Here is a 6,178-nt window from a genome sequence, read left to right on the forward strand (position 1 = left end):
TCTAAGGTGACAAGCGTTATGCAGCACCGCCCCCAACAGCCATACGTCACATAAAACCGTCCTTACCGTCACCAGACACGCACGTTACACAGGCGCCAAACGGCGGCTACGTCAGGGCGTCATAGGTATATAAACGTGCGCGCACCCTCGTGCACGCCACACATTCAATCTGTGACTGGGCTGAGGGCTCATTACATGCTGTGGGGGGTGGATCGGTCTGAGGGCGCGGAGCTTTTATTAGAATAATACGCTGGGCTGTACTTTCTAACGCCCGACCAGGCAGTGTAGGGATGAATGGGGTGTGTAGTGTATGGAAGACGCTGGGAGCGTCCTACAAAACTCGCTGCTCCGATTTATACCAGGAGACCAGGCCTGTGTACTGCATAGGCCGCGTGTGAGGAGAGGAGACGCGGAGCTTTCATCATCTAATAGGGAGGGATAGGAGATCTCAGAGCTGATATTTATATTCTGAACATTGCAGGGTCTATACAACATTGAGAAGGGATACGGGGGACCATATGCCTTGTGTCAATGCAGTCTGAAGTATTTTGTGGATATGTGGAATATGGGGCTCGTCCATTGATGGTGGTTTGTGTCCACATGGATGAGTGTACCCGTATTACATATCTGACAGATGGAGATCCCCCTATATGCATATCTACACTGAGTAGGGATATCGATCTCAGGGCTGCTATTTATATACTGAACATTGCAGGGTCTATAGTACACAGAGAAGGGATACGGGGGACCATATGCCTCGTGTCAATGCAGTCTGAAGTATTTTGTGGATATGTGGAATATGGGGCTCGTCCATTGATGGTGGTTTGTGTCCACATGGATGAGTGTACCCGTATTACATATCTGACAGATGGAGATCCCCCTATATGCATATCTACACTGAGTAGGGATATCGATCTCAGGGCTGCTATTTATATACTGAACATTGCAGGGTCTATAGTACACAGAGAAGGGATACGGGGGACCATATGCCTCGTGTCAATGCAGTCTGAAGTATTTTGTGGATATGTGGAATATGGGGCTCGTCCATTGATGGTGGTTTGTGTCCACATGGATGAGTGTACCCGTATTACATATCTGACAGATGGAGATCCCCCTATATGCATATCTACACTGAGTAGGGATATCGATCTCAGGGCTGCTATTTATATACTGAACATTGCAGGGTCTATAGTACACAGAGAAGGGATACGGGGGACCATATGCCTCGTGTCAATGCAGTCTGAAGTATTTTGTGGATATGTGGAATATGGGGCTCGTCCATTGATGGTGGTTTGTGTCCACATGGATGAGTGTACCCGTATTACATATCTGACAGATGGAGATCCCCCTATATGCATATCTACACTGAGTAGGGATATCGATCTCAGGGCTGCTATTTATATACTGAACATTGCAGGGTCTATAGTACACAGAGAAGGGATACGGGGGACCATATGCCTCGTGTCAATGCAGTCTGAAGTATTTTGTGGATATGTGGAATATGGGGCTCGTCCATTGATGGTGGTTTGTGTCCACATGGATGAGTGTACCCGTATTACATATCTGACAGATGGAGATCCCCCTATATGCATATCTACACTGAGTAGGGATATCGATCTCAGGGCTGCTATTTATATACTGAACATTGCAGGGTCTATAGTACACAGAGAAGGGATACGGGGGACCATATGCCTCGTGTCAATGCAGTCTGAAGTATTTTGTGGATATGTGGAATATGGGGCTCGTCCATTGATGGTGGTTTGTGTCCACATGGATGAGTGTACCCGTATTACATATCTGACAGATGGAGATCCCCCTATATGCATATCTACACTGAGTAGGGATATCGATCTCAGGGCTGCTATTTATATACTGAACATTGCAGGGTCTATAGTACACCGAGTAGGTGTGTATATAAGATCGTGAAACTGATATTTATATGCTGAACATTGCAGGGTCTATAGTAAACGGAGTAGGTGTGTATATAGGAGATCTCAGAGCTACTATTTTATATTCTGAACATTGCAGTGTCTATAGAACACCGAGTAGGTATATATTCGATCTCGGGCTGCTATTTATATACTGAAAATTGCAGGGTCTATAGTACACGCACGTCACACAGGCGCCAAACGGCGGCTACGTCAGGGCGTCATAGGTATATAAACGTGTGCGCACCCTCGTGCACACATTCAATCTGGGACTGGGCTCATTACGTGCTGTGGGGGGTGGATCGGTCTGCGGGCGCGGAGCTTTTATTATAATAATACGCTGGGCTGTACTTTCTAAGGTTGTTTGGGCCCACGTGGATGAGTGTACCCGTATTACATATCTGAGAGATGGAGATCACCTTATATGCATAGCTACACTGAGTAGGGATATCGATCTCAGGGCTGCTATAAGCAGAACATTGCAGGGTTTATAGTACACCGAGTAGGTATATAGGAGATCTCTGAGCTGCTTTTTATATACTGAACATTGCAGGGTCTATAGTATACAGAGTAGGTGTATATATATGTGTGTGTATATATATATATATATATATATATATATATATATACACACATATAAGATCTCGGAGGTGCTATTTATATACTGAACATTGCAGGGTCTATAGTACACCGAGTAGGTATATAGGAGATCTCAGAGCTGCTATTTATATACGGAACATTACAGGGTCTATAGTACACAGAGAAGGGATACAGGGTGAGATATGCCTTGTGTCAATGCAGTCTGAAGTATTTTGTGGATATGTGGAATATGGGGCTCGTCCATTGATGGTTGTTTGTGTCCACGTGGATGAGTGTACCCGTATTACATATCTGAATTCAAGAAGGTAAAAGTACACAAACCAAAGGATGGGCTATGGGTGTCCTAAAGTAGTACAGTGCCACGTCCTAAACTGTAATAGGAGAATTTGTTGTTGGAGGAAAAAGTGGACTTTCTAGGCACTAATCGTTGACACAGAATACATTTTATTGACTCAATCAACATATCTGAGAGATGGAGATCCCCTTATATGCATATCTACACTGATTAGGAATATCGATCTCAGGGCTGCTGTTTATATACTGAACATTGCAGGGCCTATAGTATACTGAGTAGGGATATAGTAGTGTATAGGAGATCCACAGCCAGCCCCTATTAAATGTACTCATCGGCTGCCAGTCAGTGCCCACCACAGTGCAAATCAGTGTCCAGCAATAACACCTGTCAGTACCTCCCCAATCAGTGCTGCCGATTAGCACCATCTTTTAGTGTCCATCAATGCCACCTATCAGTGCCCATGAATTCTACATATCAGTGCCACCTCATCAGTGCCTGTTGGTGAAGGAGAAAACAACATTTTATAACCGAATCAAAAAAAATAAAATAATTATTTATATATATATATATATATATATATATATATTTATTTATTTAGTTTAGCAAATAATAAACTATAGAGGTGATCAAATACCACCAAAAGAAAGCTCTATTTTTGGGAAGAAAATGATAAAAATGTAGTTTAGGTACAGTGTTGTATGACCGCACAGTTGTCATTCAAAGTGTGACAGCGCTGAAAGCTGATAATTGTCCTGGGCAGGAAGGGGGGCAAAAGTGCCCTTATTGAAGTGGTTACAGCAGGCATGTCCAAAGTCCGTCCCGCATTCCAGTTTCGGATGGCCGCTTGGTGATCTTGACATATATATCTTTTTTTTTAAATATAATTCTTTATTCAATATTTTTCTTTTATAACAAAACATATAAAAAATATAATACAATTGCAAGAGGGAATAAACCTATATTAAAGAAGAGTACAAATCTTAACCATCCGACCTCCCAAAAAAAGGGAGAAAAAAAAAATCCAGCGGCATCTCCTATTAAATACATACATTTAAGTGTATAAAGCCACAAAATCTACCTAATAATTATTACTAGTTATTAACTTGGATTGCAATGCATCGGTATTGCTACTTAAATTATTCCTTTTTGTTTTTACATTCTCTACTTAAAAAAGAAAAAAGAAACCTCCCTCTGACTCCTTCCCCTAGAGGTCGCGTGGAGGGGAAAACAGACAAAGAAACAAAGAGAAAAAAAGAGGAGCCCTGTCTTTAAAAGCTTCTCAGCCTCAGACACCCTACTCCTTCCCCCCAGACCACCCCATCCAACCAGACCCACCCAAATAGGGCTTAATACTTTAGTGGCTAACCGGAAAGGCAATCAACACACTGAGATGTACAGGTGAAGGTCAACCATGGCCGCAAGGTTTCCCTACATTCCTCCTCCGCTACCATAGAAGAAGGCTGTCATGTTTTCCATTATCCTAATTTCATCTATTTAAAAAAAAAAAAAAAAATGTTTCACTGGTGGCATAGTAGTAGTAGATTTTCATAGGTCTGGAATACATGCCCGGGCAGCATTCAGCATGTGTGCTACCAATGACTTTTTGTATTAATGGAGGGGTATTACATTTAGGTGAAGGAGATATCCCAGAGGGTCTGAACCAAGGTCGACTGATTTCAATTGTTTAATCCAGTTACCCACTTCCCTCCAAAATGGTATAATTGAAGGGCATGCCCAGAAAATATGTAGTAATGTCTCTGGCTCTTTCTTGCAATGCCAACATAGGTTAGGAGTTTGCGGATATAATTTCTTGAGTAGGGCCGGGACCCTATACCACCTGACCAGCAACTTATAACCCTGTTCTTGAAAGCGATTTGCTATAGAAGATTTATGGGCCAATAAAATAATCCTTTTCATTTGGATGCTTGTAAAATAAATTTGAAGATTCTCCTCCCAGCGGTGTATATACGGGGGGACATGGCCTTCTGGATGTTCAATATTCAATTTGTACAAGAGTGACAGCGAATGTGGTACATATTCCCCCGTTGCGCATAGATGTTCAAAAGGTGTCAGTGGCCTAACATGCAGTTCCGCCTCTGGTATAGACCTTAAATAATGTGCCTGACCAGGAGCTCAAATGAGGCTGTGAAAGGGTGGATCGATCTTGCATAGACATCCATCCCTGCAGAGTAGCAAAATGCATACGTCTAGTTATACCAAGTCCTACCAGGCCCGGAGCTGTTGTAGATCCCAGGCGTAAAGTCTGGGTTCTGAATCACTGGGGTTAAATGTGATGGGTTGGGAGTATTTGAATAAGGACTGCAATTGTTGCCCCAATCGTAGGGTGCCTCATCAATCCCCGATAATATTTATGGGCAACCCAAGAAAGCTTGTTGTTCTACTTGTACCCAGGGTTTGGGCTGCATGGAAAGTACACCATGACACCACTCTCTCGACAAATGTAGAGCTCAGTAATATGAAATCAAGTCAGGTAGACCAATGCCCCCTCAGAGATTTAGGCAACACTAACAATGAATAGCGAAGTCTAGCGCCTTTATTGCTCCAAAGAAATTTAATTAACAGTGTTCGACACGCACAAAAAAAAGCTTGAGGTAGTTTAATAGGTATCTCTTGCATTAGATATAAAATCTGTAGGAGCAATGCCATCTTAAATGCGTTACACTGCCCAAACCACGTAAGGTGTTTGCCACAGTTTGCGATGTAATTGCATTTTGGATAATAATGGGCAAAAATGTATCTCATATAATTGGGCAGTATCAGGGGTTAATTTAACCCCCAGGTATTTCAGAAAATAATGAACCCATTTAAACCGATAGACGCCTTGTAGCTTTGCAGTACACTCCGTAGGGAGAAGAATACTCGATGCTTCACTTTTCACATAATTTAGGGAAAAATTAGAGAGATCCTTATACTGAGCAAAACATTGAAATAAACAAGGTAATGAAACCTCTGGGTTAGTAAGAAAAAAATAAAAGATCATCTGCATAGGCAGCAATTTTACTTGAGACCTGTATTCCACTGATCAAAGAGTCTAATCTAACTTTACAGAGAAAGGGTTCTAGGGTTGGTACAAAAATTAATGGAGAAAGAAAGCAGCCTTGTCTCGTCCCATTGGACATAGAAAAATACTCTGATCGGGCCCCGTTCAACACATCGGCTGTGGGGCCGGTGTATAATACCTGAATCCAGGACTGCATTCGTGACCCCAAACCAATATGTCTTAAGAGTAAATTGTAAGAACTGCCAATCCCCCTGATCGAAGGCCTTTTCAGCATCTATTGATAGAAGCAAAAAAAGATCGGGCCTCCGAACGGGCGGAGTGGATCAGATCTAA

The sequence above is a fragment of the Rana temporaria genome, chromosome 12, assembly GCF_905171775.1.
Source record: "Rana temporaria chromosome 12, aRanTem1.1, whole genome shotgun sequence".
In the NCBI taxonomy this organism is placed as follows: domain Eukaryota; kingdom Metazoa; phylum Chordata; class Amphibia; order Anura; family Ranidae; genus Rana; species Rana temporaria.